At 36.7% G+C, this 12926-nt stretch overlaps 1 protein-coding gene across 2 annotated transcripts in view; it reads right to left on the bottom strand.

Annotated features, from left to right (window-relative positions):
* Window positions 1-220: 220 nt before the first annotated feature.
* Window positions 221-12926, bottom strand: part of LOC124305499 (sodium/calcium exchanger 1) — a 1112430-nt gene continuing 1099724 nt past the window's right edge. For both annotated transcript variants that reach the window (XM_046765025.1, XM_046765026.1), the window contains one exon: window positions 221-2204. The gene's annotated coding sequence lies outside the window, so the exon portion shown is untranslated. The remainder of the gene's footprint in view (window positions 2205-12926) is intronic.

The following is a 12926-nucleotide window of genomic DNA, read 5'->3' as shown; positions in this document are numbered from 1 at the left end:
GTTAATAAAGAACTATTTAAGGTCAATGATGAGCCAAAGTAGACTGACCAATCTCTCCATACTTTCAATAGAAAGTCCACACACAAAGAATACAGATTTCAATGATGTAATTGAAAATTTGAGTGCAATAAAAGCACGTAAGTACGTGTAACTGAAATACTCTCTACTTCGATTTTCTTTTTCCCTATAATTGTCCTAAAATACAAATGGGGGGGGGGGGGGGGGGAGGGGTGTACATCGTCCGCCCTGGGTGCAAATCCTTCTTAGTCCGCAACTGAGTATAAGTTAGGTGGCTCCGTATCGCCTGGACGAATTCTCTTATCAGTCTATTCCGCACGGTATACGACGGCTGATTTTGTGTGCAAATCATCCGCAATACGTTGTCTTATGGGCGTCCGTAGATACCGTTTCCTGCATTTTCCTGGACCTTTTATGGCTGTATAGTCAATCCGAACATTCTCGTCATGAGTGTTATCCGTAAGTATGTTTGTACACATCATCCCTTTACAATTACACCTACCTATCTAATGTTATAATTAAGGTACGAGTCTACCTGTATGTTAATACCAGAACGAGAGAATCAATCCCCCACGAAATTTGGTGTATATGTAATTTTAAGATTCTAAATTGATTTACATCCAATGCATGGAACTTGAAAACATCGAAAATATTTCAGAAGATTTCGGGAGTATAATTCAAAGATTCAACGCATTGCAAAATTAAAACGGAGAAATAGGTATAAAGTGGGAGGCCAAATTCTTGGGTGTACCGTTCATAAACTCAATTTATTCAACAAAAGTTTCGATTGAACTATGGTTAATCATCTCCAGAGATTTTTTGACTTCTATTCGCGCGTCAAGATATTGGGTAGCGACGCACAAGCGGGGAAGTCAAAATATAGGTGTAGCAGATTTTATAAGTCATAAACTCCTCTACTCGAACTGAAATTACGCAACATCAAACAAAAACGATCATTTTCGTGTTTGTAATCGTCAAGGTTTTTATTTTATTGTAATAATATCTTCACAGTGCACTCTCATACTCTCAACTTCATATATCTTATGTGGCGGTGCCAGCTTGATAGAGGTCAAAACATCTCGCTTCTTCGAAACTACGATAAAAACCCACGTAGTAACATTTATACGTTAATTTGAACACAAGTTTTAAAAAATTTCTGTGACAGCATACCTGTATATATTATACGTATACATGTTGATTAAAATTCAATGCTGTTCGTATTCTTATGAAATATGCGATTATCACTGAGTTCTTATACGTTTTGAATATGTGTTCAGCATAAGTACATTGGTGAATCGATGTAAGGGTACGTATGCTCCATTTACGGGTCAAATACACGAATGATACATGATATATGTGCTATTCATGGAATAGATACATAAATGGTACGGAAAACACGTAAAATCGTATGCATCTTATCTGTAAGTCAGGTAATTATAATGTTAATGAATAATAAGTTACTGCTGACGCTGCTTATAGCAGACATTCTGGAGTACGCGAATTGTTCGTAAGGAACATATGTGATACATGTAGATGTAATCTCGAAAGACACAGGATCTCAGTAAATGGTACGTCACTGTTGCATGGATATACTACCTGGGAGGCTAGTTTTTTAACAAAAAATGAAGAACTGTGCGAATCACACAGTAAAGTACGCCGGAAGAGAAAATTCGTTGTCGTTGGTTGAAAGGTGAATATTTTTGAAATTTTTATATCATGCATAATGAATAAATAGTTCTGTTTTCATTTACTTTGATTTCGGTCGTTTTTGTGACAGCTGTGGAAAGTTACTGCCACCCGCGTGTCACATTCACGTGATGATCTCAAAGAGTTTTGACAACCCTGTTTTGAATTTTCGATTCAGCCACCGTTACACTTTCGTCTCCGATTTTCTTGAGGACATTAATCAAAAACTCCCGACGTACCAAAAAAGTTTTAGTTCAAAGATTCGATCATTTGCTAATTTTCTTCTTTCTCATCCACCAGTTTATCATTATGCGACTAATCTACAATTCTGCTTATGAATTAAACCGCTACACCCTTATTAGCAAAAGAAAACTGCTTCCAACCCTTTTTATTATTTACTTAGATAACAATATCTTCTGAACCGGGAACGATTCCAAAGGCGAAGATCCATAAATTCGTATTTTACCATGAATTGGCTGCTTTCTGCAATTGATCACAACCTGTAGAAAAAAAAATTTGAAATGAGTTTTGGGTATTCAATTCGATAAAAGTGTCGAAATTTCATTCAACAGTCAAAAACACTTCAGGGAAGACTTACGAGGGGACTTCACCAGATGGAGGTCACAGATTTCAAAACATTTTTGGGGTTGAAAAGTATTTCATAATAACAAAGTACAGTCCAAGCGATACCACTGGACTCGAAACTGTTTTCAAGAAAAACCGGTTTGAAAAGCGTAGGCTTTCATTCATTCATATACCTGCTCCGTTGTACAAAGTATTGTTGAGGCGGCGTGACTGAGACATGATGCGCCCGACTACCAAGTCGATAGCTCCTTTTAAAATTTACTCAACTTTAGAGAGGTAACTCACGTAACTCCGAGGTAACAGATTATAATGGAAGTCACTTTCGCGTGACAAGGATAAACCAAATAACTCCACGGGTATTCATCATAATCCAATTAACTTAATTTTTTGCCAATTTTAAGTTAGTATTCAATAAATTGTAATGAATTGCGGCGAACGTTTTCCCGTGATTGATACATCCGACTTATAACTCTTTTTATTGAAAAACACTTAAATGTGATTCACATATTTTACTTGACGGAAAATTGTACCGGTTGAAAAAGCTGTAACTCGAGCGCTCTTCAGCGCTTACGGGGGCAGTTGAGTGAAGTAGACGTGTTTAACGCGCACCTAACCTACACCACAGACACAGCCGGCTTGACATTCGTTACGACAGCCTTTTGGCGATGTTTTTTGTGATAAAAAATCAGTTATAAGAGACATAAAATGGCAAGCGATACAACATTGAAGTCGCCGATGCTCAAGTAAGTGGATAATTATATTTTCCTTAAGATGTAAGTTCGAAAGAATAGAAGTAGAAAATCGTTATATAATAATCCATGAAGGTTACGTTGAATAATTATACTAATGAACAAATTGAGGTAGGTAATGATGGAGGTAATAATAATCTGCTTCTAGATCAAACTGAAAGTGATGACAATATCGGTAACCTAATATCACACCAAAAAGTGACACACTTAGCATAGCCGAATGGTGAAACTACAGATCATTCAGGTAACGAGAAAGTTTCATCGGTGATAAGTGCTCAAAGACAGCTTGTCCACGCAGGTTTGTATTATACGTAGATGCACAATAATTATGAGATTTGAATTACTACCAAATAATTGTATGGAATGAATTTTGATTTTATCCAAGTGAAATGTCATAAAAATACTGGTTCGAATAATAATCAAAAATGGTGGTCAAATTTCGAGAAAATGATATATGTGTTGTAGGTTTGAAGTCGTACTACAGTCATCGTCCAGACCATAGAGTTAACCAAATCATAATCTCATGTCACAGTCTTATTTTATAATTAATTTTTGAAATTCATTTAATTTATAATCTGTCGATTTTGTATCAGTACTTCATTAATAACTTCGAAATAATATTTTATTATTGAGTGATTATGTTTTATAAGTTTTAATATGACAAAAATTATGAATTAAGAACTTTATTTTTGATCGTCTACAGAAAATGACTATTCGCTATTTTTGACGGACAGCATCGAAGATGAAAACTCACTAGGCCTGTGCAATATTGTGTATCCAGAACAAGCAAAGAACGTAACAAATAATGTAGAAACAACTGTGACAACAAATGATGAGATGATACAAAAGAATTAAAAAGATCGTGAAAGCTCATTGCTAGAAGCAGATGACAATGAGGTATTAGCTTAAGTTCTAACCGCAGATACCATTCAGCTAAAAATACCTTTAAACTTTGAAATGAGTGAAGTAGAAATCATTCTTCCACATTCAGAAGATGAAAATCATTTGCTGATATCTCTTCCGTCGGTGCTCAAAGTAGATCTAAAACACGAAACCGTGAGAGTAGTTCCATTCAATCTGCTGTTAGAAAAAAATCAAGTCAATGCCAATTGTGGAAAGTGAATATTGCTAAAAGAGCTCAAAATTTAGGTACATAGTATTTGGATTTTCAGAAAATTCTAAAACCTTCCTAGGTAATGGGTGCTCCGTGTGCGCACTAGTGTAGATTAAAGTGCTCTACTACAATTACCGAAGCTCAAAGGAAAAATATTATTTCTAAGTTCTGGAAAATCAGTAATCACTCTCGTAAATGGGATTACATATCTCGATGTCTTACTATGTATGAAAAATTATCTTGTTACGACCCTGACCTTCCACAACGTCGAAGTGTTTCGAAAAATTATTCCTTCAGAATAAATTTTACAACTGTGTTCGATTGCAAGTCTATGTTTTCTAGAGGTTCTTCGTATTTCTGATTCGTGGAGAATTACTGTTACGATGGAAATGGAATAAGGTACCAAACTTTCCCCAGATAAAAGAGGTAAACACTAGAATCGAGGTACAAAGCTAAGTGATAAGTTTATACAGAGTGTAATTGAACATATTAACTTATTTGACAGAAAAAAAGCGCATCATGTAGGAAGAGATTCAAAACAGAGTATTTAGAAGAAATACTTCATGTGAGAAAGATGCACTACCTATATATATACATATACCAAGTGGATGAAACAGTTTCACTCAAAGTATGAAATATGTGCAACAGAAAGGTAGCACAGAGATGTTTTTAACACTAAATTCAACATTGGTTTTCACGTTCCAAAAAACACCAATGTGACACATTTCTGTATTCTGATAATTGTGGTGGGCAAAATAAGAACAGTTTCGTGTTTGCAATGCTTGTGTATGTGGCAGCCAAATATAAAGTTAAAATAGCGTATCGACATCTCGAGTATAGCCATACTCAAATCGAGGGAGATTCTATGCATAGCGTCATTGAGAGATAAAGTAAAAACCAAAATATATATGTTCCGGAGCAGTAATTCACAGTTATGTCAATGGCGAGGTCTGGCAAGCTCTATAAGGTTATAGATGTAAAGTAAAATAGAATCTTAGATTTTAAAGCTCTAGGCGAGAAAATGAATATGGCTACTAATACATCTCGTATCAATGTACCGTGGTCAAAAGTAAGAGAAGTTTATACCGATGGAGATAGACCTGGGCAGTTGTTCTATTAAAAAAAATTCGATGACGATGCATCGACAGTAGATGTCCATCGTTGTGTTGGCCATCTTTTAAATCTGACTGCATGTAATTTGAAACCCGTATACTCAGGTAATTCTGGGGTACCTGAAGATACGCCAAAGAACTACTGCCTTTGCGCAATCTTTAGCTCAGATACCATCGAACCACGATCCATTTTATAAATCTCTGACTGCTCGTCAAAAGTCTAATTATAGAAATTCAAGCGTAGCAACAAATACAAAAAATTAGAAAAATTACATTTTTCTGTGATAATTATATTCCTCTACATCGTCAAATCTAACCTTAGAATACCGCGGGAATAATGACTTGTTAGATTGACACGTATTCTAAGGTTAGATTTGTCGGTCATGTGTTATGTTATGTTTATTGAGATTGAGTTTGTTCCGCGCTCAGCCGACTATGGCGCTGTAAGTTTCTCTGTATTGCCAACGTAACTGTCTAGTGTAAAAAATTAGCCGTCTCAAATACATTGTCCCCAAGTGTACTTCAAAGAATCCACAGCTTTACAAATCTACATAAGAAACAAGTTAGAAAAGGTAAAATTGAAGGATTATGAAGAATAAAGTGAATTATTCAGTGAATTCGAAAAATTAGTCACAGAATTGAAAGATGCCGGCGCACGAGTCACGGAAAAGGAAAAGTTGAACTATCTATTGAGAACGTTACCAAGTTCACTAAAGTACATAGGAGACCTCATTAATGTGTTGAAAGAGAAAAACCAAACTGTCGATTTCGTGAAAAATAAAATAAAAATGTACGAAGAAAGAGATGAAGAAGGAAACGTGAATAATAGTAATCGGGCCGGATATTAAAACGCATTCAAGAGAGAGGAAAAAAGACGCAAGGACATGCGACGACTAAAGTACGACCGATATCATTAACATCTTGCTTCTGTAAAACTTTCGAAACCCTGATAAAAAATCGACTACAATGGTGGATCGAAAGTAAAAACCTTCTACCTCTCAACCAAACCGGTTTTCAAAAAGGCAGGTCTTGTATTGATAACGTAGCCAATCTTACTCTCCAAGTAGACGAAGCTCTAAAATGTAAACAAGAAACGCTTGCCATTTTTCTGGACGTGTCAGGTGCATTTAACCACGTAAACAGCGACATCCTACTAGAAACGCTTTCTAAAATAGATTGCTCCGCACAAATAATCAAATTCGTCAAATATCTAACACAAGAAAGATCCATCAACACGAACGTTGTAGGATACTAATGTCTAAAAGCACACAAAGGCGTCCCATAAGGAGGTGTATTAAGCCCTTTGCTCTACACAATCTACGTTTGAAAAATTGCAAATAACATCCCCAAAAACGTAACTGTCTCGAAATTTGCTGACGATATCGCAATTTACTTAAAAACCGGATCACTCTCCGCGTGTAAAAAAATCATCAAGAAATCTACAGAAACTGTTAGAAACAACCTACTCTACTTAGGCCTAATCTTAGCTACTGAAAAAACAGTAATCTTACATTTCAACAACAAAAACATACTTCCTGGAAACACAATAGTTGAAGTAAACAACACCAAAATAAAATTAAGTGAAACAGTTCAGTTTTTAGGGATAATATTTGACTACAAACCAACCTTTCAGCACCATATTAACAAAGTAATAACGAAGTGTAATTCAGCTCTCAACATTATAAAATTCTTACGAGGAACGTGGTGGGGATCCAACCCCAAAACCCTCACGATATTGTACAAAAGCTATGTTCGATCCATAATTGAATACGGTAGCTTTGTTTACTTCCCCATCCGCAAAGACGCTATGAGCGAACTAGAAAAGTTACAGTTTTCTGCCATAAGACTCGCATTGGGCTACAGAAGATCTATACCCACCAACATCCTCATAGCAGAGTCTAAACTGCCTCTTCTAGCTGAACGTGCAAAGTTCTTAGGAAATCGTTACGTAACAAATGTACTTGCTAACAAAAACTCTTCAATGTACGCTAACATAAGGTATCAAACCTGTCTAACAAAGTGTAAAATAAAACGCATTTTGCTAAACTGCATTGCAAACATTAACGACCTTACAGAATGCGCTATTCAAACACATAACAATTACAAAATATGTGAACACGACTATGAAACGGTAATATCCTCTCTACCTGTAGAAACAGAATTAGGAAAACACCTACAAAGCAGAATAAATCCGAACTCAATACTTGGCCATTTTCTAGGCAATACGAATGCACTAGCAATATACACTGACGGGAGCAAAATCAAAGGAAATAAATTTGTCGGATCCGCTTGCACAATCGCAGGTTCAAAACCAGGCACAACTAAAAGCATCAATTCCAACGCATCGGTTTACACTGCTGAATGCATCGCTTTAAACAATTCCATGGACATCGCTCTACAACAAAACAGTCGAGACGTATACATTTTTTTCGATTCTCTAAGCGCACTCCAAACCCTGCAAAATGCAAAAGTTAGCACTTTAACAAACTACATAACATACGATATTAATAAAAAGTACAACGAATTTATGAAGACACATACCAATAACACTGTAAAGTTTTTCTGGATTCCATCCCACAAAGGTATAGTAGGAAACGAACACGCTGACTCACTTGCTAAATCTGCCACAAACAAAAATTTTTGTAACATCACGCAAATACCACACACAGATTACAATGAAACATTCAAAGCGAACGTCTACACTCAACAAACACGATAATTAAAACCGAGGGCCTTACAAAAGGGAAAAAATACTTTCAGCGGTACTATCTCGAAGAAGCAAGACCATGATATCATAACAAAAAACTGACACGCGAATGCATCGTAACAATAAATCGACGCAGAGCAAACCACTACAACCTAGCCAAATCACTGGCCAAAATAAAGGTAGTCGAGTCCCCCTTATGTGAATGCGGCAAAGAAAACCAGGACATCAACCACATCCTTTGGAAATGCCTGATGTTCGACGATAAACGAACTGAGTTCATTAACGACTTGCTGAAATCGAAGCTACAACTTCCCACAACTGCAGAAACTATAATTAGAAAACCGAATGTCGAAGCTTGCAAAATTATGACTAAATTTCTGAAAAAATGTAATTAAATGTGTAACGATATAACATTGTAAGGTGCACTGATGTATGGCAGATATAAACCTTGATGTAGGTTTGAAATGCTACCAAAATAAAAAAAAAAAGATCATTGGTCAGATGACTACAAATGTGAGGTAAATAATTATAATAATGGAATCGAATGAATTTTAGATAGTGGCTGCTCGGACTATATTATAAAAAATGATAATTACTTCACTTCACTGAGAAAAAAATCTGGTTGAATATGCCAAACTCATTTGGTTGTCAGATATTCAGTTGCACTGAAAGGAGAGTGCCAGAGTTGGGAAGTGAAGTTTGGGGTGGGGCGGCGCGTGGTTACAGTACTACCCCATAGTGTTACAATGCCCCAGCCATAGGGCTAGATGGCCAGCCATTTACGAGAAAAACGTTTCGAAAGTGTCGTTCCTATGTTATATATCTGAAAGTATTGCCCGTTAACCGAATGTCCCGGTGGCCGAGGCGGTAGCTGGCAAGCGTAGCAAGCCGAAGGTTCCTTGTTCGAACCCTCCGCTCGAGATTTTTTCTTTTTCTTTATTTCTTTTTTTCAAATTATTGTTTATTTAACTTATCAACAAGTTAATTTACTATAATGATAATTATATAAGAAATATGAAAAAAAATTTCTTGCTTCGTACTTTGAACGTACTTATTTGTTTTTTTTTAAATTAAAAAAATAACTATACAAAGAAGTTCAATTTGAAAACATTTTTTATTTCAGCATTTTGATATATTCCGCCCAAATTTCTTCCTTCAAATATTCGTTCGTATTGTATATTGAAAATATTTCGTTTCTATAATGGATATTATTTATAAACATCGTCGTTCCGAGGCTTACGGATTCTATCTGACCAGTTCAGGTATACGATTGTCTTTTGTGTCATGAGATTGTTATAAACGAAGGTCCCCCAATAGGGGCTCTTGAAAAACAGGGAGAGTGGAGGGATAAAGCGCCATTATGCCCCCCCCTCCCCCCGTCCTATCCACTACAAACGGGGAAGAAGAATAAGAAACGAGCAGTCTGAATTTTCACGCTTGGAATGAGTAGACGTGTTTCGAAGTTTTTCTTTTGCTAACATTCTGTAGTTACAATGTATGGAAGTGAAGAAATCGCGGGTTCTTCGGAACTTGCAGAGGATATTACCGAAGATTCTTCTCACAGCGATAAATCGAAGTGGCTGATTAAAGATGCAGTTACCTATTTCAATGCACTGCTTGTTAAAAACGATTTAATAACATCAGAAGGTTCGCTGTTAATTCCTCACGAAGCTATGCTGATTGCTGAGAAGTTTTACGATAATGTGATAGATTTGGTGAGTGAAAACAAGATCGTGATTAATGAAGAGTTACTTCACGAGAATGAAGAGTGTCAAGAAGTAGAATTTGAAGGGATTAAAAAAGACGATTCATCGGACGAGTATGAACCCCCATAAAAAAAATCCAAAGAGCCTGAGTATATTCCGTTAAAATACAAAACAAAATGCATCAACATTGCGAAAGCACATCCTCAGTGGATTCTGAAAGCGCTGCAAAATAAAGAATGTCATCGTTTAAACAAAAAAGTAATATTTATCTCGATGGGAAGAAGAAATTGAAAAAGGCGGATCTGTATTTGACAAATATTCAGCGATAGATTCGTGGACTTACGATTGTTTTGTCGAAGCTAGGCATAATTTATCAACAAGTGACCACTCGAAATGTGCAATGGGTGGCGAGATTTAAACAACAGCACGGAATTTGTCAACGAAAAGTAACGAAATTCGTATCACAAAAGGAAATGGTGACATTTGAAGAAACCTTGGCTGCAGCAGACACTTTCCATCTACAAACCTGAGATTCAATACTCAATTTTGACAATAAATATATTGTCAACACTGATCAAACAGCTATGTGACAAAAATGCAATCAAATTGTGTAAATGGTCTTTCAAACAACGAATGCCCATTTGAATAATTCTCTTATATAATCATCTAATTGTGAAATCACTTCGTTCATTGAATGTCGTACTTTTTCATGTGTTTTCAGGATGTCAATACCAATCCACTTTCAACCCGACTTTCAACCAAAAAGGAAGCAGGACCGTATTTGTGAAGAAACTAGACATGAATAAAGTTACGCTTTCATTTACTGCACGATATGCTATTACTCTTTCTGGACGTGTCCTGCCGAGTGTATTCGTATACCTGCAGAAGACAACAGGCAAATTTAGACCCAGAGTCCAGAAGACGATCGATGATTACGCCAAAAAATACAAGAACGTTATTATCACGTCATCAAAATCGGAAAAGCTGACTACAAAGTTGTGAAACGATTTTCTTAACAAATCTTTGAAGCCCTATGTTGAGAAAAAAAAGTTTCTTCTCATTATCGACTCTTGGGGGGGGGGGGGGGGGGGGGGAGGGGCAAACCAAACCTTAAACTACCTTATTTGAAAAGGAACGAAAGAATAATTCCCAAGGAGATTGTATAAAAATTCAATCGATCGTTCACCATCAGTTATCATCTCCCATTTTTTACAACATGATCAAATACGCATGGTTCGCATCGAAACTAACCGCAGAAAGAAATATTTTTAGAAATGTTAACGACGTTTGTTTTCGATAGATATCTTCAAAACTCCCTGCTCTTGTAAAAAATCTAATCTATTCGATGCGCGAATTGTTCAAATATCTTTTGATTCGAATGTTTTTACGACAAATATCATTCTGGCTCTTGTACAATGTTGAGATCTAGCGAATGAACATATCTTTATTCATATTCTTCACAACTTGATGATTATTCTCTTATACACGCAATATTCTATTGAATATACAATACGAACGCATATTTGAAGGAAAAATTTGAACGGAAAATTTCAACATGCTGAAATAGAACATGTTTTCAATTTGAACTTTTTTGCATAGTTATTTTTCAAGAAAAAACAAACAAATAGATACTTCGAAAGTATGATGCAAGAATTTTTTTTAAAATGTTTCTTATATAATTATTATTATAGTAAATTCACTCATTGATAAGTTAAATGAATAATAATTCGAAAAAAAATAACGAAAAAAATGAATCCCGAGCGGACGGTTCAAACAGGAAACCTTTAGCTTGCTACGCTTGCCAGCTACCACCTCGACTACCGGGCCATTCCGTTAACGGAAATTACTTATGGGTATATAACATAGGAACGAAACTTTCAGAACATTTTTCTCGTAAATGACTGGTCATCTGGCCCTATGGCTGAAGCATTGTAACACTATGGGGTAGTACTGCAACCACGCGCCGCCCCGCCCCAAACTTCATTTCCCAACCCTGGCACTTCCCTTTGAATAATTTTCACACAATTGAAATGCGTATTTAGTCGAAATAGAGAAAAATTGAATGTTTGAGAAAAGTAACTAATAAATAACTAGCTTGAATAAGAGTAGTATAGCTATGAAAGTTCTACACGCAGATTCCTGTTACCGACACTTACCGACATTATCCCCAGACTCAAACCCTTTCCCGCGATGACGTCACAGTCTGCCGTACCGACTTAAGGTCAAAACCATGTAACCTTACCGACAGTTGTATCGGTCGACGGTAAAAATCGCACTGCTTAACCAACAATTCTTATCGGTCAAAGGTCAGAATCGTGCTGTTTTACCGACAATATAACCGACCGAAGGTCGAAGTCTTCATGTCGTGCTCGTCTGCCAACGGTAGAGGGTGCGGCGGGGGCGAGAACTTTTTTACCGTCCCACATTCTTTTCCCACGATGAGACGAATGATGTGTATCATCAACCACCCCCACATTCTTTTCCCACGTTATCAACCACGTGACATTCCAAAATTCATAGTTCCGAGAATTGTTTTTCATCCACTCGGATATCGCTGATGTGTAACATTAACCACCTCACATTCCTTTCCCACGTTATTAACCACGCGACATACCAAAATTGATGGTTCTAAAAATTGTTTTTCACTTACTCGGATGTCAGTTTGATATTAACCACATGACATTTTTTTGGCTTGTAACTGTCATGTGAACTCAACGATGAATTTTGAACGGGTTCAGTCAAGACCAGAGTGCACGGTCGACCGACAACCGCGGAACATTCAGAGCCATCATAGATCAGCGGTGTTGGGTTACTATCGCACTGAGAATGCTGAAAGGTGCGCGCGCATACACAAGCATACGTACAGCTGTCCTATAAAAAGGACGCTCATCAGTGCAAACGATCATTAAGTCACAACTTGTCCGATCATTAAGTCACAACTTGTCAAGTATACGCGAGGAAAAAGCTCAAGATGGAATCCGCGAAGTGTTTGAGATTGATCGATATTATGGGAGCGGCGTACAAAATCTTGGACAAATCATCATCAACAGCAGAGATTCAGAAATGGATAAAATTTGGAAAAAAATATTCGGCTTCTGAACAAAATTTTGCAAAAGGCTTCATCAATTAGAGAAAAGACGAGAATTATCACAACGATCGGACTTTTGAAAGCGCTTGCGGAAAAATTCAAACGTCTTCCGAAAACGGGTGGAGGTACGCGAAAAGTAAGGAGAAGTGATCGAGTTCACT

The sequence above is a fragment of the Neodiprion virginianus genome, chromosome 5 (assembly GCF_021901495.1).
Source record: "Neodiprion virginianus isolate iyNeoVirg1 chromosome 5, iyNeoVirg1.1, whole genome shotgun sequence".
Taxonomy (NCBI): domain Eukaryota; kingdom Metazoa; phylum Arthropoda; class Insecta; order Hymenoptera; family Diprionidae; genus Neodiprion; species Neodiprion virginianus.
This window is presented reverse-complemented; position numbering and strand designations above follow the sequence as displayed.